At 39.3% G+C, this 25,281-nt stretch overlaps 1 protein-coding gene across 2 annotated transcripts in view; it reads left to right on the top strand.

Moving 5' to 3' along the window:
• B3GALT1 (beta-1,3-galactosyltransferase 1) overlaps positions 1-25,281 on the top strand; it is a 416,413-nt gene that overhangs the window by 102,266 nt on the left and 288,866 nt on the right. The window contains exon 2 of one of the 2 annotated variants that reach the window (XM_042446557.1): positions 18,100-18,219. The exons of the other annotated variant lie outside the window; for it this stretch is intronic. The gene's annotated coding sequence lies outside the window, so the exon portion shown is untranslated. The remainder of the gene's footprint in view (positions 1-18,099; positions 18,220-25,281) is intronic. 2 annotated transcript variants of the gene reach the window in all.

Genomic DNA, 25,281 nt, shown 5'->3' with positions numbered 1-25,281 from the left:
GTCCTTATAGCAATTCCTTAAACGCCTGTGTGAACAGGTTGGTCTTCACCTGCCTGCAGAAGGCCATCAAGGAGGGAGCCATTCTGATCTCCCTGAGCAAGGGAGTTCCAGAGTCTAGGGCAGCCACCGAGAAGGCCTTCCCTCATGTCCCCACCAACCGTGTTTGTGGTGGTGTTGGGACGGACAGAAGGGCTTCTCCAGAGGATCTCAGGGCCAGACTATACAATTTGTGAAATATGAAATGTGAAACTGCATCTCACCTTTTACTTTTAAGCTATTACAGGTTCAGAGTGACAGTACTTTCTGAGGATGCAGGACATGAAGAGGAGAAGCTTACCTCTTCCTTTCTCAGAATACACAATCAGAATTATATTCAACAGCTAAAATACTTGGGGGGGGGGGACCTTCCAATTGCACTACAAAAGGGGGTAAGTCTGTCCCCACTGTACTCTGTATTCCTGATAAGAATTCTCTCCCTCACCTTATACTTGCAGTTACTAAAAGTAAAATAGGCACTCTACAGATGAGCGCCATGGGTGCCGTCTTTATGTGCGAGGGGAGGTGCTTCCAGACGCCACTCATCCCTCACACGTAATGAGGGCATCAAAATGGCGGTGCCCTTTACAGATGGGCACCACCATTTTGACACAACGGACGTTTATGTCTGCACGTCACAACACCATTGTGATGTCGTGACTGCGCCATTGGTGCACTGCGGTGTCATAATCAATTTTTGTGGGTTCTTTTTGCTGTGGCTCCCTCACGCAGCAAAACAAGGCGCCGGCAGACTGCGCTTTTTGGGCAGTCTGTACCCCGCCATAGATAAATAAAGCTATTCACTACATAATTAATGTAATGTGGAGTTTGGCCCTGAATAATCATAGTAGCACACTGCAACTGTATGTTTCCCATTGAGAAAGAAAGAACAAGTGTTTCTACAAACTAATTAAATCAGATCAGATAAGCTGAGCAACTTAAGCAAAGTAAGCTAACAAATTACTTCTGGAAATAAAAATTAGTAGAGATAAACTGACACGAGCATTTTGAATCAACTGTATCTGCACTATCAGTACCATTTAGAAACACATAAGGCATTTAGTGAAAAGCAGATGAACACACAGTTGGAAGAAAGGAAGGTGAGATACCATGGAAGGGGGAGAGAAAAGACAGAACTAAAGGCGTATAGTATATATTATGTGATGAAGAACAAGGCCACTCTTATTTGATGAATGCCAGTTTTTTCCTGAATAGAATTTTACATGTGGTGAATTTCCACCCCCAGCATTGTTATTATACCTTTGAATTTTACAATAGAAGTGAATCTGAATTGACTGGTGTATATGGTTTTGGTGTTAATGTGCTCCTTCAGGAATAGACTGCCACAAACCTTGGGCATCTGCCATTGCCTATAGTCATGGTTATAAAAGCTTGGAATGTGAACACCTTGCAAACAAGGGTAAGAGGGAGGGGAAGATGTATGCTATATGCTCCCCACCAGTGATAAGTGTGCACATTTTTTTGTTGTCAAAGGGAGCTCCTGGAAATGTACTTCCAGTGCAACCTGGCAGTCTAAGCACTCTATGAATGAGCTTGCTGGCAGCACTCCATGTAGTTACATCTGCTGAAATAGAAGGTAATTCCTAAAACAGTGTTAAAACTTAACCACCAAGAATTTAGTGACAATAGTGTCTGCTCTGGAATAATTACATTGGAATGACAACATCCAGTCTCCTGGTTTGTCAAGATTCACACCCATGTAGATGGATTCTGAAAAATAAGTATTTTCTCTTTGTTAGTTGCATCATTGTTTTTTCAGAGACCACCTACATGGGTGTGAGTGTTAAGATTTACTGACAAACCATGGTTGAATTTGGAGCTCATCAAATGTGGCTATATATATGGTCAGCATATTGATCCCTTGGTAGGGAGATATATTGCTTTCACACATCAGTACTAACTAAACATTGTGAAGATCTGAAAGACCTGTATCATTTCTCACAGCGCTTTGAAGAATTAGAGTATGGGTCATGACTCACATCTTTCTTTCCACTTTCACAATTGTATATGCTTCCACAGGTGTATTAACCTGAAGCATTAATATTACTCTATGCTGCATCTGAAGAATTGGACAGATACCCATGAAAGCTCATCCTAAAATAAAAATCAGATGCTGCTAGATTTCTTTTTTTCCCCTCTCCCTTCCCCCTTTCCTTTTTTGGACAGCAGCACACAGTTACCTCTTTGAAAATATATGTAATGTTCAGAATCAGAGGACCTAAAAGGTGTAGGATGGCCTCTAACAATATGAAACAGATAATGGGGGAGTAATTGATCAAAAGAAACATGTGAAAATTTGTCAAGTGACCCTTCTTTCATGTGAGATAGTGTTGAGGCTATGGATGAGGGTCCATTGAGAGTCAAACCATTTGAATCAAAGGCTAAATTGGAAGGAGAATTTAGCAGAACAGCAGAATGATTTACAACAGTGATGCCCAAATGCTGACCTTCCAGGTGTTTTTGGACTTCAGGTGCCAGAATCCCAGACCACTGGCCAAAATGGCTGAGGCTGCTGGGAGGTCAGTGTTTGGGAATCACTGATTTACAACAAGACTAAACAAGAAGACTGAAGAGGCTGTTTTTGATATGAAAGAAGCTCAATAACAGTACACTCAAAGATTTAGAAGGTCCCAAGTTAAAGTATTACTCATAGGATCCCCCCCTCAAGTCTACACATTATCTTCAGTTACTACTAATGGGTTGAATTTGATGCTGTCCTATCACTCTGTATCATTGCTTTTACAATGTAACCAATTACATCTTTGAGCTGATAAAAGCGGTTCTCACATTAGAGCTCTTTCAAAGGTTGAAATGCTCTTTAAATTACATTAATCATTCCTCCATCATCCTTTTTACTGACCTGCACTGGCTAAGAGAAGGAAATTACATTTTCAAAGCAGGAATAATTGTGATAGGCCACTAATAACTAGAACTAAAACAAATTCTTAATTATTTTTTTAAAATCTATCCCCTGCCCTCATCCTTTCCGCACAACAATCCTGTACTTCTCAGTTGGACTACATAATTCCATGAAGAGACGGATCTCCCTGATGAAGATCTGGATAGCTGATTCTTCATTTTAGATCATCATCCCTCTCAGACAGTTCAGTTCAATACTAAGGGACAAATGAAAAGTAAATTAGAAAATCAAAACACTAATAGTAGTGGAGAGGAAGGAGCTAGAATGACTTGGGGTCAATAAACATTTTAAAAATACAGCCCCCCCCCCCCAATTGAGAATGTTAGTAAAGAGTTGAATGCTTCTTTTCCTTCTGCTAGCATTGGCCTCACATTTAGGAAGAGTGATATAGCTTGTTTGGGTTGTCGTGAAAGGGAGACAGTTTATAGTTATATTTTTACTTCCAGGGAGAGAGAGGGGGCATCTTCTACCACAGGTGCCCAAATTACTTGGCTAGCCTGTTGTCCTGTGCATTTTGAGAGATGTCATGGACAGTTGGTTCTCTACTGCAGTAAAATCACAGTCTAAACGTTGGGCTTGTTCATCATGAAATCTTCTCACAATCTAAGGACTTAAGTTGCTCAATATTCAGCTAGAGATGTTCACTTTGTCACCAGCTCAGTTGTACCCTGTTGTCAAGGCAATCCAGATGCCACTCAAATGTGTCATCCTCTTCCCTAACAAGAATAAAGTGTAGGAACCACAGTATTTGGTAATGCTGGAATTTGTTCCATTACTATTTGGAGGTATAAGCATTTTCAGAAGACATAGTATAACTTTAGAAGGTAATAGTAAATACCACGGAGGAAGACTGAACATAAAAAAAAACCTCATCACATCATACTTGAGGCACTCTTGTTGGCTCTTTCTATGGAATTGGTCAGTTCTCCAGACAGAGGAAACATAATAGCAAAAAACTGATCTAATCAAACAAATTTTCCTATATAGACTTCACTTAAACAATCTTTTGTTTACACTTGCCTATTAGTTTATCCTTTGTGTGGTGAGGGAAGCAGGATTTCTTGGACTTACTACCTTATATCTGCAGTGGGATGGGTGTGTGGGGTTAGTAGGTCCCACAGGGTTCTGTCCTGGGCCCAGTGCTATTCAACATCTTTATCAGTGACTTGGATGACAGAATTGGGGGTATACTAATCAAATCTGCAGGTGACACCAAATTAGGAGAGGTAGCTAATACCCCAGAGGACAGGATCCAAATTCAAAATGACATTAATAGATTAGAAAGCTGGGCCAAAACTAACAAAATGAATTTCAACATGGAGAAATGTAAGGTACTGCACTTAGGGTGGAAAAATGAAATGAACAGAAATAGGATGGGTGACACCTGGCTGAACGAGACAACATGTGAAAGGGATCTAGGAGTCCAAGTAGACCACAAATTGAACATGAGTCTACAGTGCGATGCAGCAGCTAACAAGGCCGATGCAATTTTAGGCTGCATCAATAGAAGTATAGTGTCTACATCAAGGGAAGTATTAGCACCACTCTATTCTGCTCTGGTCAGGCCCCACCTGGAATATTGTGTCCAGTTCTGAGCACCACAATTTAAAAAGGATGTTGAGAAACTGGAACGTGTCCAAAGGAGGGCAATTAAAATGGTGAAGGGTCTGGTAACCATGCCCTATGAGGAACGCCTTAGGGAACTGGGGATGTTTAGCCTGGAGAAGAAAAGGTTAAGAGGTGATATGATAGCCCTATTTAAATACTTGAAGGGATGTCATATTGAGGGGGGAGCTAGCTTATTTTCTGCTGCTCCAGAGACTAGAGCCTGGAGCAATGGATGCAAGCTACAGGAAAAGAGATTCCACCTCAACATTAGCAGGAACTTCCTGACAGTAAGGGCTGTTTGACAGTGTAACAAACTTCCCCGGAGTGTAGTGGAGTCTCCTTCCTTGGAGGTCTTTAAACAGAGGCTGGATGGCCATCTGTCAGGGATGCTTTGATTTAGATTTCCTGCATGGCAGGGGTTTGGACTGGATGGCCCTTGCGGTCTCTTCCAACTCTATGATTTTTGCTAAGAAGTGCTGGCTTTTCATATCTAGAACATCCAGGCTCCCCCATTTCTTATTTCTCTTGTCCACTTTCTCATTTCTGCCCCACCATCAGCCATCTGACTCTTCTCTTTCACTTTTATCCTTCACATTCTCTGTTCTTCACTTTCTTAATCTTTCACTTTCTCTACTCCTCTTGTATGCAAATCAGTTTTTGCTTGACCAGGTAATCTGTGGCTATTAAGAGTGGCTTTGTTGTTTTCCTCCTGTGGTATGCCTCCTTCAAGCATGCTACACTTAAAATAATGTGTAAGTCCAAGCTGGAGATAATGAGCAGACAAAGCCTTTTGTAGCTGCTTGTTTTTGTTTTGCATTTTAGTAGGGTGTGCAACATTGCATGGGGGTGTAGATACAAAAACTCTTCCGTCAGTTATGTTATACATCAGATGGGAGACTGCAAATTGAAATATTTTATTTCTTTTTTTAAGTGTTTCTTGACAAAGTTGTCCAGGATAAAGCATTCTAGACCAGCATCCTCTCTAGTGGCTAGATTTATATATGGAAAGTTTTGTTGTTTTTCAATGAGGAAGATTTTCTGAAGTCAGCTTCAACTCACAACAAGTTGCAGTAAGATATGAATCCTCTGAGCTTGTGTTTTAGAAACGTTGTTTTGCTCTTTAGAGGACAAAAGTGCATCTACATTGTAGAAATATAGTAATTTGACATTATATTAAGTGCTGCAGCTCCATTCTATTTAATCCATGGATTTTTAGTTTTACAAGGCCTTTAGCCTTCTCTGTCAACGGCTGCTGGTGCCTCACAAAAGTGCAAATCCCGGGATTCTCTTGGATGGAGCCAAGGTAGTTAAATTGGTTTCAAAGTGCATTATTCCTATAGTGTAGATGCACTTAAAGATGTACAGATTCATTTAGCTGCTGAATATTGTTGTATTTTTATCTACCACTAGTTTCAAAGTGAGCTGTAGTCACTGCTCAAAAGTGTGTGTATGCAAGGCTTTTAATGCAGTTAATGGTACAAAGATTGCCGTGTACAGCATTTACACTTTTCATAGACTTTTTCCGCACTCTCATCAATTGCCATAAAGAACTGGGGAACAAAATGTATGAAGAAATGTTTATCCCAATATAATCATGTATAGTAATTTAATTTTATCAAATCAGGTCAATGCAAATACAACAAACATCTTAATACCATGATTTAAAAGCCTATATTAAAAAACCCTGAATGCTACCTGAGGGAACGATTAAAAAGATAAATTAGAAAAACATGTCAAGCAAACAAAAAGACCTCATGAAAATATCCAAAAAAGTCTTATCCTTTGGTATCTATATTTTGGATTCTTTGGATGCTAAATCTCTTTTTTTTTATCTACAGCTATTAAACTGTGGATATACAAGGCATTCCTTTTCCAGGGTTCTAATAGTGAAGCACCCCTTAATAAAACACAATTATCATGGTAAAGCTGTCAATTTTTGAAAAAGAACAGACCAAAAGCTTACTGAAACTGTCTATCATTGACATCATGATACTTTTAAAAATCTTTTTTGAACAGAGCAATTCATATCATAACCTGAAGGAAAAGGCAGTAAACAGAATTTCAGTGCCCACTGTACCAATATGACCAAAAGTATGTCCATGCTTTTCAGCACCGAAGGGGATCATTATATGAGGTTTGTGATGACAACCAAGAGCCAAATAATATCTCTAACTAATTATTAAGCAACATTGCAAGGAACATTACACCTTCAAAATGGAGCCTTTGGCATAGCAATTAAATATATTGTACTGTTATATATTTTATAATATCCTAATTTTCTTGAGAGGTTATTTAACGTTGCTGGATTCCCTTTTGCCTGTTCACTGGACTCTTTAATTTCTCTTATAGGAGACTGCAAATGGCAAAGCTGGAATTGCTACTTGCAGATAATTAACAAGAGCTGGGCAAGTAATTTGCAGTGAATAATTTGGCACCTCTAATCACTTTGCTTGCAGTTAATCTATGAATAACTTATAATTGTCCCAATTTATTTGTTATTCATTGAAATCATTTAGCAGTTAACAGGGAATAGCAAAAACACTTATACTGGTGGCTTCAGTGCTGTGAGATGATCAAAACGCACCCACAAATACTTACTTCCTTTCTCAACTTAAACTAGATCCTTTTCTAAGCATTTAGAAAGTAGTGAAGCTATGCCAGTAAGAATCTGCTCAGATTGTAAGGATGCCAATGAATGGACATCAGAGCATGAAGAGTACTCTGTGTCATTTCAGGAGTTTCAGCGCCAAAGAGACTAGCCTAGCCTTAAAACTATTTTAAGTTTAGCATGCTTGCCTCTTCAGCAGGAAACAGTTTCAGAAAAAAGAGCACTGCAGATACACAGTTTTCTTTCTGGCCTTAAAAACAATATTACTACTAACAGCCTTCAAAAATTTGTCAGAAAATATTGAATAGCCAGTCAAACACTATACTGAGACTTTGATGTCAAGGAATACATCTTATATTTATATCGGAAAAACATTGTTTATAAAACCAAACATAAAACATGAGTATTTTAAAATTCATAGTATGCAACAGTTAAAATATAATTAAACGGTCAGTGGTGAAACAGGCATGGTTCCTCACCCCTGTCTTTTAGCATGAGGGATTAAGTATTCTTGCCACTTACCAGCTAATTCTGGGTTTTGTCTGGGGCTGCTGCCACACTGCAGAATTAATGCAGTTTTGATACCACTTTAACTGTCATGGTCCTGTCCTATAGAATCCTGGGATTTGTAGTTGTTTGTGGCACCAGAGCTCTCTGAGAGAGAAGACTAAATACCTCACAAAACTAAAAATCCCAGAATTCCATAGCATTGAGCCATGGCAGTTAATGTGATGTCAAACTGAATTAATTTTGCAGTGTAGATGCACCCTGTCTCACCTTTATTAACTTCACCAAGGTTCCCAATTTATGATAGTCGTGGTTAAACCAAATGTGCCAGGTTAATATCAACACTTTAAACATCTTCAAGTCTTGCAGTTCCATGGCATTTTTTATGGGGAGGAACAGATTCTTTTGGTACTGTTTCAGGGTGTTTATTAAAAGTATTCATGGATTACACACACACATTCCCTTTGACCACAGACACAGCATTGCCTCGGTACTTCAGTTTCATTAAGTAAGGCATGATTATTCCACTATATTCGATATAAGGCATCTTATATTAAGTCATGTTCATCTGGACTTTCAACTTAATAGTCAAACAATTATCCATGACAGAATGCAATCTCATCTGTTACAGGAAGGGTTAATCTCCTTAACCAAATCTTATCTGTGTTATTTACATGTAAGCACATATCTCCTAGCTTTAGCAGAATTTAGGGGGACATGTCAGAACATATCAGAAACTTTTCTCAGGAAGGCTACATCATTTCCTTCTCTTCACATGGTGGAGGCATGCTGACCAGTAGTCTCATAATGCGGCTCTCTCAGCTCTTTTACATTGGGCATCTGCCAGGGAAAACAAATTTCTTGGATGTTCATGTCCCATTAAATGCAGTGGCATAGTAAAATGGTGTCCCTTATATCAAATTGCAAATTCAAGGGTTCCTTTGGGAGTTTATGTATTTTTAGGATATTTTCAAGCTGTGGATAGTTGAATCTATGGCTAAAGAAATCTCTGGATACAGAGGGCCAACTGTATTCCCTTCTGATGCCCACTCTGTGGGTCACTTATCCAATTAGAGATTTAGCTTTGGTCTTTTTGTTCAGTACACTTGAACCTAGTGGACATCTCAGGTGTCTCTAGTATACTAACCTGCAGGTTGATCAGAAGTTATTCTTTGCAGTTTTTGTTTACATTATTTAATGAACATCTGGCATTCTTTCCAGACTTGAAAGTTTAACAAGCTTTTCCATTTATTTTCTATCAAGACAGAAAATGGGCAGGTACTGTCATGAATCTTAGGCTCTATATTCTATAATGTATATATTTTACCAGGTTATATATTCTTATTTACTGATATATAACCTTGTAATGATATATGCACAAGCTGAGCAGTTGCCAACTAAAATTCATTCTGGCCTGTAATAACAGCATTAAAAGCAGAGGAAAACACGTACGTTAAAAAGGAAAACAACACATATGAATGATGCAGCACATTCTAAAGGGTTTCCCCTCACCCTGAGTAATCATCCCTTAAAGGACAGCTGAAATAAAAAAAAGTCTTCACCTGCCTATAAGACAGAAAGGAGGGCAACCTGTCTAACCTCTCTAGATGCTTACTTGTAAATCACATTGAATTCAAGGGGATTTATTCCAAAGTGAGTCTGCATTAGATTCTATCCTTGCTGATTTGTTGTATCAGCAATAACAAAAATCAGGTATACCTTAGTAACAATGTATTTTTAAAAGTATTAAATAAAATAATTTTATCATGATAAATAATATATTGCAAACTTTAGAGAAATAAATTGTGTGTGTGTATTTCTTTCTTGACAATTGTTCATAGTTCTAAAATGTATTGATGGGAGGAATGTGGAAGATGAATATGTTATACATAATGGCAGCATAATAAATGCAAGGTCGTAAAATGAAGGAATCTCACTGCATAGATGAGGGTTTTAGTACCATTATGAAAACTTGTGGGCTTTGACCTTTCTTTGATGTTTATAAATTGTACTAACTCAGATGTGAAATTCATTATGGACTCTAGCAAGAGAGAAATTAATCTTTCTGAACCTTTTAATTTAACTCGATATCAGTAAAAGGCCCAGTGGCAGTAAAAAGAGAAAGAATCTGAACAAAAACTGAGCAATTGCTGGACTTCCACTGCCATAATACACACGGGAGAGCTTTCACAGCTGCCCAATTGATGCAGTCCTTCATTTGGTTGAAAAAAATTACACATTTCATAGGTAGTGCTGAAGCATAAATAGCACACTGCACAAAATGGAGGCTGCTAGCTTAGCCCCTCTGTGGAACAGTAAAATGTCAGTTTTGTCAGTTTTAGGGCATTCATACAGTGGTCAGTAATGGCAGAGCTGAAAAGGTGGCCTAATCATTGGTCAAAACAAGAGGGAGAATCCTTTTGCTTAGAGCTGCTGTACAATCCACCGCTGTGAGAATAACCATGGATTAGAGAAGCATAAGAAGAGGCCTTCTGTCTATCCATCCACCTAGTCTGGTATTGGCAGTGTCTCCCCAGGGCCTGAAGCCAGTCTTTGACATCCCCTGCTATGTAAGCTTTTAAACTGGAGATTTCAGAGATTAAATTTGTGACCTTCCAGCATATAAACAAAGAGCTGTGATTTCCCTCTGCATGCACGCTTTACATATAAATGTATATACACATGAGGTCTATGAAAGGCTAATATTCAAGAGGACTTTGCAAATAAAGCCACAAACTCATTAAGAGGGCAAATTTTCTTTGAGTCATCAAAACAAAGAGATTTCAGCTGCAGTCCTGTAGGTAAATCCCATTGAACTCAGGGGTGTGTGCTTTTGAGTAGACATAGGTGGAACTGATAGTCAACCTCTTGGAAGGCCTGAAATAATAAAACAGCCAATCTCCCTTTCAGTTTATGAATACTGTCTCGCTTGAGCACTTGAACATGCTTTTTTTTGCTCTACCCAGTAATAAAAGCTGGCCCTGCATCTCCAGTTTTCATGGAAACAGAAAAATATGTTCTGTGTGTGCACATGTATGTTTGAATGACATTTCCTGGGAGAAGATGAGGGTCCAAATTCTCTGGTTATGGTGGTCTCAGCTCTGGATAAGAGGAAAGGGTTGTGTGAAAATCTACAGCTCAACTAGGTGAGCACCAGATTTTTACAATTTTCAGAGCTTTAATTATCTATTGCTGTAACCTGTAAAGACTCTCCAGCGGGGCTACAGGGGCTCTACAGACCGCCCTTTCAGGGCCAGATTGGGGCTGCAGCAATCACACGCCACAGCACCAATCTGCCAGTATGCCACTTTAGAAAGAACTGGCAAAATGCTGCTCCTTTTTAAACCGGCAAAAAGACACCATAGCGATGGCTTTTCGCCAAATTTTTTGGCACAGCATGTCTAAACGCTGCTCCAAAGAAATGGTGTGATGCCACCTGGCATGTGGTTGGGCATGTGGCATGACGCTGGCATCAGGGAGAAGTTGGAGCGGCTGACGCATGGTCACCATGTCCCCACTCCAGCCTGATGCCGGAATTTAGTGCCAGTCTGTTTAGCCCCATAGTTAGCTTTCTCCTTCTTTTCCTTTTGTTACACCAGGCCTTACCCATCACCCTGCTCTGCATCCATCTTCTTGCTAAAAAGTTATTTCTTATTCTACCTTCATAAATGGGGAAGAATAATACGATTATTTTACCTTGACCTAGGACAACACCATAGCTGAGATTTATTTTTTTAATTTTCAAACAGAAAAATATGGACATGTATGTTTGAATGACAAACTATGACTGATTGTGCTTGGTACTTAATGGCTAATCCCATTCTTTAAAAGGTCCGAGATAAGTCTGGGTCATGTACGGGATGAATGCTACCCGGGGATGGAGCTGTGTGATAGTATCCGTCTCTAGAGCAGGATTAAAGCCCTGTGTAATAAACTCCCTATGATTTCATCAGAGGCCATCCCCAGGCCTCAAATTTTGACCTAGAAACTTCAGGGCCTGGGACAGTCCTGAACTGGTAACTTTATCCATCAAGTCGGGGTGTGGCTGCTTGTGGGTTTGATTCAGCCCATGGCTGCTTTTTAGGAACAACAACATACTTAACTAGCAAAATACAATAACATCCAAAATGCACAAAACAATACATGTTGCAGACTGGCTTTCCTCATCATAAAGAAGCTAATGGAGCTTTAAAAGCTTGCAAGATGTATTTTGTACATTTTGATTGGCCAATATCACTGTCTTGTGGATTTTGAATGTTATTGTACTTTGCTATATGGCCAACATGGCTACCCCTATGTTTGCTTAAGTAGGTTAGGAAGCTGTGTCTGTGCTGACTAAATTGGGAACTTGTCTTTATGGGAATTAAAAGATGTTGCTCTGTTTTCTATTGATATTCTGTTTGAAATCTCAGCAGACACAAGAGCGTATATCTTGCAACTAATTAACTAACTTGAGTAATTTCTGTTGCTAACAATGCAGATACCTTTTCTAACCACTTGTACTGAATGTTATTGAAAACCTGCCATGTGAATATGTTCGTGAAAGCAAGTTTTAGAGAAGTCAACAAAACACTCTTTAAAAACAAGAGAGAGGAAACCCTTTTTGTTATGTTTGATCCAGTATGTACTAAAAAGGCTGTGAACATATCATTGTATTTTTTTTCTGTGTTTCATTCAGTTTAATAACAGAATAGCAGACACCCTGTAATCTGAACTTCTTGGGGGGGGGGACATAATGACATATATGAGAGATTTTCAGAGACTTGTACCATGAGTAGGCAAGAGTCTCAGGTTAAAAGAAGAAAGAAATAGGAATTCCCAGGCAAGAAGGAGAAGTTATTTCCATATTGTTGTTTACTGAGACTAAGCCTGTCTGACCTCTGGAAAAAAACACAGTACAGCAGGCACTAGGATACATGAAGGATTGCTTCCTCCCATTCATGTGATTTAAGAATTGCTATCCGAAGCCCTGGTCTATGTTCTACTGCCAAGGGAGACACACTTGGTGGTGACATGAGAAAGTGTGTGAGTGTGCCTCCATGTTGCCTGTCAATTTATGGCAACCCCATAAATCTCATAAGGTTTTCTTAGGCAAGGAATATTCACAGGTGGTTTTACCAGTGCTTCTGAAATAAAGCCTACAGCACCTACGGTAGTATTCACTGGCTGTTTCCCGTCCAAGTACTAACCAAGGCCGATGCTCCTTATCTTCCAATTTCAGACAGAATCTGAGGCCTTTAGGGTATTTAAGCAGCTTGGCATGAGAAAGACTCAGGGCATTTTTGGCAGGATGCTCTCTGTTGCCTTGAAGGGAATACTTTTAGTTTGGGGCAGAAACTCAAGAGAGCAGATGGGATATATGTTACCTCCTCAGTGGTTAGGACACTTGTGTCCACCTGCCTGTACTCAGGAAACCTGTTTGGATAAGTTGTTACGTTTCTTAGATGCTGCTCTCTGTTTTGGGATATTTTCATAAATAACTGTTGAAGATACATTTCTGTATTGCTGTTTCTCATACACTCTGTCCACAGGATGTTTGTTTGGATTAATCTTTAACTTTGTTTAGTAGGCAAGTGTGTGTGTGTGTGTGTGTGTGTGTGTTTTAAACGTCTTTCCCCCTCTTTTACTGCTGCTTCCTTTTAAGTAATTGCTTTTAGAAGTGTATTGCTCCCAGTTTTTATTGTACAGTATCCCTTCTTATCCATGGAATCTTTATCCATGAATTCAACCATCCATAGCCCCAAAACACTCATAGATGGATAGATAGATCTAGATACAGATATTTAAAAAGCAAGCCTGGATTTTGCCATTTTATATAAAGGACAACATTGTGCAAATTGATTTTGGTATCCAAGGAGGGTCCTGGAACCAAACCCCAGTGGATGCCAAGGGCTCAGTGTAATAAGATCAAATTTTATGGTTACCTTAGAAGCACATTTGGGGACAATTTCCAAACCAATATTGTTGAATAGATGTAAGATTATCAGTTACTAACATTATCACTGGAGTTCATTTTCTAAGGTGATATAGATAAGCAACCTTTATTGGTAAAGGTGCTTCAAATATGGATTTCTTTCACCAGGGATGCTCACCTGAAGCCAATTTTGTTATTTGATTGGTGACAGACAAAGAACATTTATTATCACAGGAATTTTGATTTTTAAAGCTATGATACTTTCTCCTACTTCTGTTATGTTTTAATCTGTTTTAGCCAGTTAATGTTCTGCAGTAGAATCCTGGGGGCTGACATAGGGATATTTTTTCCGAAAAGGTGTGCTACTGTTGATATAATCAATTAATAGTTTTTTAACTGTTTCATTGTTATTGTCATCGTCATCGTCATCATCATTTCATAATAACAAAAAAGGACCACATTTATGATTTTTCTCATTGTATCTCCTCTCACTCAATATATTCCCCATCACATTTTGAGTTTCTGCAACTTTAATATGTCACAGTCTGGGTATTTTACATACATTGTATCAGCTTGCATAGATTAATGGACCACATCTTGCATTGAGTTACTCAGGTATAAATGATTTGAGGGAGAAGTTGTATTGTGTGGAGATTTAATATACCCCAAAAGCAATATTTTGCTAGCTAAAATGGGAAATCTTTTTATCTTACAAGGTAAGTCAAGTTTGACCCTGAGTGAAATGAGATACTCAGTGTGATATAGGATGAATCATGAGACTGAAAAAGAAACAAATAGAGTGAAGCAAGGTTGGGAAAGTGCACTTGAACTCATTGCTGGATTATTGAAAGGAGGGGGATGATCAAGAATTGTGTTCTTCTAGTAGTATAATAGTTAAGCCCCTTGCATTGCAGTCTTTATGGATTATTGCTGGATATCATGTTGGAGCAGATATTTTGAAACTGTTACAAAAGTATCAGAATTAGACGGCAGCAGAAGCTGATTAGAGATTTTGTAGGATATTAAATTTCTCTGACAATATTTTTTTCCTTTCTTTTTCTTTCTGCCAAATTTACCTTATCTGGACATTTAGATGCTTATGAAATAATCCTTTAAAAACCAGCTTTAGTAAATATGCAGTAAGTAAAACAAATATGAACTGATAAAATTAGTGCCAGAAGAAATCAATGTTTATTATTACTCTTCCAGAAAATCTGTCTCCTGTTTCCAAACTTTCTGGTGGTGGAGGCAGGGTGGTGGAGATGGTGAAATCTGCATGCTTTTGTTGAATCTGCCACATGCTCACCCTGGACTGGGGCTATTTATTCTTGTCATATTTAACAAACCAGAATTATGTATTTTCACAATTATCTATAAAAGGACAACTGTAATCTGTTGCCCAAACATCTCCACCTTCCCAGTGAACTCTGACATCAGCATTGCAGATATAACAGGTAGTAAACTGTAGGGGGGAGAAACTGGGATTGTCACTCCCTTAATATGGACACAACAGTGATTTCTGACATTGTCTTGTGACGTCCAGTTTATGCACAAATAGGTTCAGGTTCAAATAAACACATTTGCCATAATGACATATAAACTTGGGGGGAGGGGGAAATTAAATAGATTGATTGCCTGAAATCTTGAAATTTTGTGTACATATTCTGAAGAAACCTAAAATGCTTCACTAATGTTTTTTTAAAAACATATATTTTGTATATATATATATTTCATAGAAGATACTTTTTAAACATTTTAGTTACAACAGAAAATTTAAATCCTAAAGGACTTTGAGTTTTTTTCTAAGAACTAACAAGGCCATTTCGTTTCAAATTGTCATACATGTTCAGACCCTGAATACTACAGTTCCCAGAGAACTCAGCATTCAGTGTGCATTACAAAATCAGTTCTGCTACCAAAGCAAGAAATCTGTGGAAAAGTAACTCCTGATATTTGATGGTGTAGCCCCCTCATGACAACGCAGCACACCATAAAGCTGTTCTTCCTTCCCCTTCCATTCTCTTTGAAAGAGCAGATAAAATAAAATAAAAAAAATTATGCTGCCTGGGCTAAGAAGCCAAGGTAGGGGCAAAATAGTCTGCCTTGAAAAGGCGGCTTCAAGCTGCCCCTTCTGAAGCTAGATTGGGGCCATGGCAACTGCATGTTGTGGCCCCAATCTGCCTGGCCAGCTGAAAACAGTGTTTCCAATTTCTGGTGAATTCCCCGGAATCCAGGGAATTATAATCAATTTCTTTCTGGGGATTTGGACTGAATATTCTGGTAAATATTGGGGAATTCTGGGGATTTGGGATTTTGGTAAAACATTCTAGGGAATATCTTGGAGGTTTGTTGGCAACACTGGCTGAAAAAGGAGCAGCAAACAGCTTCTCCTTTTGGGGCTGTCAAAAAGGTATCCTTTCCACCCTGCTGTAGCCCAAAACCAACTTTAATGTGGCATATAAGCGCTGCACCACAGGAGCGCCTGGAAGCCAGCTCATATCTGTGCAGCTGGGTGACTTGAAGCCAGCTTCCGGACGTCTGGGGATGGGGGTGTTGTCTGTACACCATGCCAAGCTGACTGGAAGCTGGCTTTTTATGACGGTCTGATTCACCCCTTAGTCATATTCAGAAGTTTAATTCATGCAAGGAAGGAGTGGGACTGTGCTGAACTGATTGGTCCCAACATGATGTTGTGCAGAGCAATAAATCCCATTCCACAGCATTTGTTTGTATAGAAGGCTTGCAGATTACACAGAAGCTTCTACTTTGAAAGGTAATTGTTTGGGTTTTATGTCTTTTTTCTTTATTTTTCATTCCTCCTTCCTCTCCTCCTCCTCCTGTGCCTTCAAGTAGTTTCTGATGTATGGCAACCCTAATGTGGCTTTGCTATAGGGTTTTCTTGGCAAGATTTTTTGAGAGGATTTTTGCCTTTGCCTTCCTCTGAGACAGTAGACTTGCCCAGTGAGTTTCCATGGTGGAGTGGGTTTGAAACCCTAGTCTCCAGAGTTTAGGGTCACTCAAACCACTACACCACACTGTTTTTCTCATTTCATTTCAAATTGTTGTTACTCATATTTAGACTCTAAAAGTTACAGTTTACAGCAACGTCAGCTTTCAGTATATATTACAAAATCAGTTATCCTACGAAAGCATGAAAGCTGATATTCTGTAAAGATGTAAGTGCCATTCTTCAGTGCTTTTAGCTGTGATCTTTTGCTGTGCATAAAATCAGTACTGACATTTATAACATGGACGTGACCCCCCTCTGCTGCCGCCACCATTAGAAAATCGGAAAATTTTTAAAAATGTTCTTCCTGTTGAGTAAAATTACAAATGTTTGTGCACATGTTTTCAGTTTCTTTCTCTTTTTATTTTGACAAAATTATAATTCGTGCAAAAAGCACATTGTAGTTCATGCAAAATGTAATGATTTATGTAAAGAAAAACACAACTTTTGTTCCCTGCAGATGTAACTATTTTTGCATAAAATTTGTGTTTTGTGCAAAATGTTTTGCATTTTTTGTGCAACCAAACTTTTCAAGAAAAAAAGTTCTGAAATGTGAAAAAGTATTCCAAAGTGCACAAAGTATCTTGTAATATTTGGAGACATGCCAAGGCACCTTTATACATGGAGGAGGAGAAGGCTTGACTATTCCACACAGCCCTACTTCATACACACAGCTGTTTAGAAGGAAAGCTAATACTCATGCATGGCCCCACTCACCCCCCAACAAAGAGTTAACAATACTCAGAAGGTGACTTTTGCATGGATGAAATGAAGAAGAGACTTCCTAATCTTTTCTCACAAGGAACAAAGAAAACCCCAGATACCTCCCAGGCATGAGACATTCTCAAGGATATTTTGCACCTTGAAAGCTTGAAGGCATTTCTTCCTGAACTCAGGCTCCTTAATTAGAACCAGCTGTGTGTGTGCCAATAATGAATCAGAAACAATTTGGACTTTTCCTCCCCTATAAATCAAGTGCAAATATCTTTTTTTTTTTTTTTAATTTCAAGGTGTTAATTATACAAATGGAATCCTTATGTCACGCTTACGGATTTTCCTAAAAAGATAACAATGGTTATTACCTTATTTCTGCAAATAGTTCTGACAGAAGGTGATAAAGAGGGTGGATTTTCTAATTAATTTCAAAATTCATTTTGACTCATCCAGAATTTGCTTTAATTAAGGGGGGGAAAAGAAGAAGTTCTGACTGTGGTTTGTTACTGATGAATAATGTAAGAAATGTGACCAAAAAGTCACCTTTGGAAAGGATTTTTTTATTTAAGTTTCCCCTTGAGAGGAATTATGCAGTTTTGAGCATTTGTAATAGGTGTCTCTGAGCTAGAGTGTGCTAGTGTAGCATTCAAAATTTTTCACATAAAAAGGACAAGTTTTTAAATAGGGCTTTCTTAAATATAATTTTCAACCACAACAAAGAAGAAGTCCTGCATTCAGACAAATCCATTCTGTTTCTTTGCCAGGGAGAAAACTCAAACTCTTATAGTTTGCTACCAGGATGAACAGAAGCAACAAAGAATAAGACTGCTGTGCATTTTAATGGTTCTGTGGAAATCGGACTTTTAATCAGGTTCTTCTCTGTGGTAAGCTAGACTGGTTAACATTTCTCCTTCTGTGTACGTATTAAGATACCAAAGATTTTTAAAAATATGTCCTCAGAGAGAATGTAGTTTGGTTAAATTACTATGGAGATTTACAGTCTGCCCTCCATATCCACAGAATTTGTATGCCCCCATTGAACCATCCATGGTTTGAAAATATTCAAAAAAGATATAAATTCCAAAAAACAAACTTTGAATTTGCTATTTTATATAAGGGGCACCATTCTACTCTTCCATTGTGTTTAATGGGACTTGAGCATCCATGAATTTTGATATCTGCAGATGGTCCTGGAACCAAAACCCAGCAGATACCAAGGGTTCACTGTATAATCCAAAGCAAAATCCTAGAATTGTAAAAATCTTCAGATTTTACATTATTGCTGTTCCTCATGATTGATTTTCTGAATGAATCACATCATATTACAGCATACTACAGCACAACTTAGGGGCTATCCAGACTGGCCTAAAAGGCCGGCCTGGGGGCAGAGTCGGGGTGCAGCATCTTGATGACGCACACCCAAATCTGTCTCCTAGGGCACCCTGATGCCACACGCCACTCCAGATGGCACACAGCATCATGACACACCTCCAGCACTGTGCCCAAATGATGCGGCGCCAAAGGGGTGCCATACAGTTGTACCACTGTGGAAATGGTGCCCTTTGGAAGGTACAAAAAGGAGTTGCTTTTTGTGGCTCCTTTTTGCACCCTCCAGAGGCCGGATAGGGGCTGCAGTGTGAGGTTGCAGCGGTCGCAATCCAGCTAAAGAAGGGGCGGCTGCATGCTGCCCCTTCAGGACTATGTACAGCCCCTAAGTCTCCAGGTTTGCATCTTTATATTGCTGAAATGGCAATACCAACATATAGAAGGAGGCGTATAAATGGTTTACAGAAGCAGAACTACTTTTGGGGACAGATGGGAGATTAAGCTGGGAAAACTTTTAAACACAGCCTATGAAGGACTGAATGTATGCAGGAGGATGGGGGGGGGGGAAACAGTGATGCAGAGAATGATGAATTTTGGAAGGGTACATAGCAGTGGTGTTCCTGCACCGGGTGTTACCTGGTGCAGGGGGACAGGATGTCCGTGGTGGGTTGTCTGTTGGGATTTCCAGAGTTGGAGGATGCATGGGACAGAGCGTGTGCATGGCAGAACAGCACACATATGGAGGCCAGAGCAGCATGTGAGGGGTGTGGAGCAGGGCACACAAGCAGACCAGAGCTCCTCATGCATGTGGACCAGAGAATTGTGCTTGGGGTGTGTGGAGCAGCATGTGCATGCTCAGACCAGAGCAGCATGTGGATGCATGGATGGGTCAACACATGGATGGTATGGGGTGGTGGTGGGCTGATTGGGTGCCACCCCTGTTCTAGGGTGTCACCTGGTGAAGTTCTACATGATTCCCCAGACAGATTTTTGATCTGTTCCTGGCATTTCCTAGCACACTACTCCTTTTATTTCCACAAACCTAGTACTTTTATTGCTTACGCAAACATAGATGTTTTCTGTGAAGTTGAAGGGTTTCATGGCCGGCATTCATAGTTTTTTGTGGGTTTTTCAGGCTATGTGGCCATGTTCTAGAGGATTTTCTTCCTGACGTTTGGCCAGAATCTGTGGCTGGCATCTTGCCCAAAAAAACCACAAAAAACTATAGATGTCTTCATTCATTTATTTAATTTTAATAACAATGTACCTGCTATATGGATTGTGTACCTTCACATAGTTCGTGACTTAAAGCAACCCCAATGGGTTTTATTGGCAATATTTGTTCAGATGAGGTTTCCTTTTCCCTTTGCATTGGACTATAGAGACTAGGGTTAAAATCCACACCCAGCCATGGAAACCCACTAGGTGACCTTGGGCAAGTCACACACTCTAAATGTCAGAGGAAAGCAAAGAGTGTAACTTGCCCAAGGTCACCTAGTGAGTTTCCATGGCTGGGTGTGGATTTTAACCCTAGTCTCTAGAGCTGTAGTCCAGTGCTCAAACCACTACATCACACTGGTTCTCAATGTAGCTGTCTCTCCAAAACTGTTTTGGCCACTTCAAAACTGTGCAACACAGAGAATAGCAACATCAACAAAAACGGCTTCATCTAACATTTGGTTGTTTTGTTGCTTGGGTTGTGTGGAAGAATCTTTACTTCCTGTGATGCTGGAGGAATATTCAAATGGAGAAATAGATTCTTTCTGAATAGACGCCTAACATGTGCAGTGGACAGCAGAATCGAACTCCTTAATGTCTGCAAATTCTGTCCACTATCTGAAAAGGGGCTACAATTGGCTCTCCACATCCATGGATTCAGCCATCCACAGTTTGAAAATACCGTATATATTTTTTAAAAATCCCAAAAGCAAACCTTGATTTTCCCATTTTGGGAGCGGGTGTCAGCCATGAGCATTTGGTACACAGCACAATGACCTTATACACCAAACTCTGGGGGTCTACCTATTAGGATCACAGCCAACTTGCATTGCTCTTTTCCCTCCTCTTTGATTGGTGAGCCAGAGCAGCCCCAAATTGTCCCTCACATGCTATTCTTTCTGGCTGCATTTACACTGCAGACGTAATGCAATTTGCTATGGTTCAATGCTGTGGAATTCTGGGATTTGTAGTTTCGTGAGATACTTTGCCTTCTCTTTCAGAGAACTCTGGTACCACAATAAACTACATATCCAAGGAATCCATAGGATGGAGCTATGACAATTAAAGCAGTGTTAAACTGCATTAATTCTGTAGTGTGGCAGCAGCCTCTGTTACCTTAGAAGTGACATCAGGAAAGATGGGCCACAGTCAGGCTCAGCTGGAACCCTTTCTGTTGGCATTTTGCTGCTCTTGAGTATGTTTTTTGTGAGCACAGCTGGTGTCTGCCCCCCTAAAATTGGACCCAACTGCAATCACAACAGACTGACCCCAGAACATTGTAAACAGTGAAATGATACGGCTCCTGTTATGATTGTGGCAGATGCTTCCTGCTCTCTACTCTTCCTTACAGGAAACCAAGAGAGTAGCATGTGAGAAAAGCCTGTGTAAGGCCCACGTCAGATCTCACAGGAGCCTGGGGTTATCATGAGAGGTCCTCTTCTCACATATTTGAAATGGGCTTTATAAAGGCCTCTCTCATGCATACCAGCCAGTCTTGAGCTGACTGGGCAACAAAGATGTTTGTCCTGTAACAGACGGCTGGTGGGACTCTGTGAAATGCAGTGAAGAGAAACTGACAACTTTCACATCTATAGAGAAACGTGGAGTACATAGAAAGCCACTGTTGTGATGAGGGCTACGTCAATATTGCATGACTGAGAGTGGGTGTTTGAACTCTCCCTTCCAGAACTCAAAAAGTGGGTGGTAAGACATAGCACCTCCACAGGGCCATTACATAATTGCTACACATATACACACTTATTACCCACATATACAGTTATTCAGTGCCAGAATTTGCTAATATGGGAATATGAAAACATGATTTCTGGCAGAGAGAAGCATTGGGAGAATACAATTATACAAGTAATGCATTAAAATAATTTGTTGTTGCTAATTGCTGTCAAGTTAGCTTCAAGGGATGGCAACTCTCTGAATGAAAACCCTCCAAGACACCCTGTTACTTACAGCCCTGCTAAGGTGTTATGCATGGCTTCCTTGATTTCATCTATCTGCCTGTAGCATGCTCTCCTTCTTTTCCTATTGCCTCCCGATTTACCAGGCATTATTGTCTTTTCTAATTAGTCCCATTGTCTCATGGTATTGCCAAAGCACAATAGCCTCAGTTTGGTCAATATAATGCTAACAAACTGATATGGTAAGAAATATATGCTTCACTCCTTCACTGTTTTTATTCTGGATTACAGTGAAGGCAGCTTTATCCTAGTTTGTGCTGCTGCTGCTTTTACTCTATAAATGTTGGGTTATTTATTTATTTGATATATATCCCATTTTTCTTCCAATATGGGAGCATCTATGAGCTTGCAATCTATATATTGTAGTTCTTTCATTGTGAGCCATCCCGAGTATGCTTTAGTGTAGAATAAGGCTGGATAAAAATTACTTAAGAGAGCCAGCATGGTATTGTACTTTGGAGTGTTGGACTAGGACACTGGGAGACCAGGGTTCGAATTGCGGCTCTGCCATGTAAACCCACTTGGTGACCTTGGGTGAGTCACAGTTTTTTAGCCTCAGAGGATGGCAATGGCACCTCCCCCTCCCCCAAAGAAACTTGCCAAGAAAACTCCATGATAGGTTACCTTGATTTTCATAAGTCAACAACAATGTCAAAGCACACAACAACAAAAATACTTAAAGAAAAAGAGAGAAACAGAATGAGTAAATACTGTACATAATAAACTGTAACAGAGCTAGAAGCTACCTATCAGCAAAGATGGTATAGTGAAGTATTTACCCAGGAGAAACAAAACCTAATGTGACACTTAACAATACAGTTAAAAGAGACAGCATGCTCCCATCAGCCTCTGCAAAGAAGCAGAATAAGAACTGCAGGATTTGATTTCATTAAATAAAATGTCAGCAAGAGGCACCAGCTCATGTCTGTTGTGCAATATGATTCCTCCAGAACTATGCTGCATAGTGAACCAGTGTGTGTATGTGTGGAATGGAATCCTCGACAATACAGCCAAGCTGTGGATGGTCAGAAGAAATAGGGAGACAATATAAGTAGGGTTAGAATAATAGCAGAAAAAAGTAGTGTCCAGGGAAACATGCAAGAGCAATTCCATAATTGATTGCCATCATTTAATCTCCATTATAAATTACTAGACCGTGTTATGGAAAATGATGCCAACAGAAGAGCATGTCTAACAAAATCTAATTGAGTTCATTACAAATTCGACTGCAGTGGTGACTGCAATAAGTTATTAGAACCATTTGTCAATGTACCTTTTTAAGTAATAGTTTACTCCTCTTTTCAAGCACCCAGGTTTTTGAGATATTGCTTGCTGGTTTTGCATCACCTGCAGCCCATTTTGAGTAAGATTTCTTTAACACCATGCTGGTAGGTTTGCTCTAGCAAAAAGCAGTACTTAGTATATGTAGGCCAAAATGAGAGCCATGTGGAAACAGATTATTGTATATGAAATGGAACGATTCTCTGCAGTATAGTCAAAATTATGTGAATTAAGACCGTAAGAAGCTAATTCTATGGGGAATGCAGAGCAATTAAAACTGTTACTTTCACAGTCTCAGTCTCTTCCTCTTGAACAGCATTGGCATTCTGACCAATAAGAGAGTATTAATATAATTAAACTTTATTACAGTTTATATCTGAGCTTGATTTCATTTTCTCTAGTGCATAATCTGATTTTTCAATGGTATAGAACTATATTGCTGGGAGTTATGAGACCTCACACAAGACTGTCAATACTGCACCGAAACTTAATGGAGTTGAGAGGAATCACTAATTAATTAAAGAGCCTTATCACTAATTAAAAAAGGTGTTACAGTCTCTTCCAAGTGGAGAAATCCCTGCTAACTACCCTCATCCATTTAGTCAATCTTTTTTTAAAAAAAACTTTTAGCAGGTATTGGCAATAATTTTAGGTTCAACAGGATGAGAACATTAAATTGACTGTGATTTTTTAATATTTTACTATGCTTTTACATTACATGTTTGTTGTTTTTTGTGAACTGCCTGGACAATTTTGTTTATCAGGTGCTATAGACATGCAAAAAAACAACAAAAATGTGTCTGTGAAGTCAAAGGCTTTCATGGCTGGCATCCATAATTTTTTGTGGGTTTTTCAAGCTAGGTGGCCATGTTCTAGAAGAGTTTCTTCTTCTTTAGAGGAGGCTCTGTTGCATGCCCAACATCTCATGAAAGTGGATGTAACAGTTGGGTACATTTAACAGGGCTTTCTCTGTAGCAGTGTCTTGACTGTGGAACTGCCTACCCAAGAAAGTTAGGCTGGCTCCACCAGTTTTAAGCTTTCAGTGGGCTGCCAAAACAGTGCTGTTCGACATGGCATTTAATGATTGAAATTGGTGTTTCAAAACTGGATTCTATGATTGTTTTTAGAATGTTTTTAGGAGTTTATAATGAGTATTTTAATGTATTTTACCTTTTTAAAATATTTATATTATTTTAATTGGTTTTTATTTGTTCTAGGGATCTCTTGTGGGCTGGGAAGCAATACAGAAATGCTAAAGATAGATGGATGGATGGCCCCTTTAATGTTCCAAATTGGTACTCATCATGAAAGATGAGGCCAGTAAAGATTTTTTAAATATTTATTTATTTATTTATTTATTTATTTGGCAACCTGGACCCCTCACCATCGTCTGTCCTCTTTCTAATCTGGGTGTTTAGAAAGGAGAATGGAATAGTAGGGCAAGCCACCTAATTTAATCTAATAATGGAATTTTGGTTTTGGATTGCCTCATACTGGGAATGCCATTTCAACACAGGGACCACCCACTCCAAATTTGTTTGCCTCCTTAGGCATCACCTACAACAAAGAGAACTGATGCTAGTGGATTTGATATTCTGTTAGTAGCTGTGTTATCATATATACAGGAAGAACTTGAAATTAAAAGGTGGGAGGGATTTCCAATTAAAACCATGTTGAACTGACAGCACTGTGTCTATAGAGGCAGACACTGGATCTACACAAAGACTTTTCCAGGTATATAATGACACAAAAGCTAGAATAAAACATTATCTGCTTGCAACTCACTATCACCTTCTTACAACTGTTGTAGATTCCTGATTTTTCCCTGGGTGGTTTACCATGGGTGTCTCTTTCTTTTCCATCCTTCACTTGCACTAAACAAGTTGAAAGAATTTGATTATCTCACCTGTTAGTCACTCATTTAATTCCAAGTGACACTGTGTCTGAGTACAGACCACATCTAATATATTGCAATAGCAACGTTCCCATTAACATGATCAACTACAGAATTGGACTCAGTGGGTCAATATAAGCCAACCAAAAAAGGTGGGGGGAACAATTACTGTCTCATTGAAGCATGCCAACACACACACACACACACACACACACACACACACACACAACCATTCCCCATTCCTTTTCTAATGT

Source organism: Sceloporus undulatus, chromosome 1 (genome assembly GCF_019175285.1).
Source record: "Sceloporus undulatus isolate JIND9_A2432 ecotype Alabama chromosome 1, SceUnd_v1.1, whole genome shotgun sequence".
NCBI lineage: Eukaryota > Metazoa > Chordata > Lepidosauria > Squamata > Phrynosomatidae > Sceloporus > Sceloporus undulatus.
The sequence above is the reverse complement of the archived record's forward strand: the minus strand, read 5'-3'. Positions and strand labels throughout refer to the sequence as shown.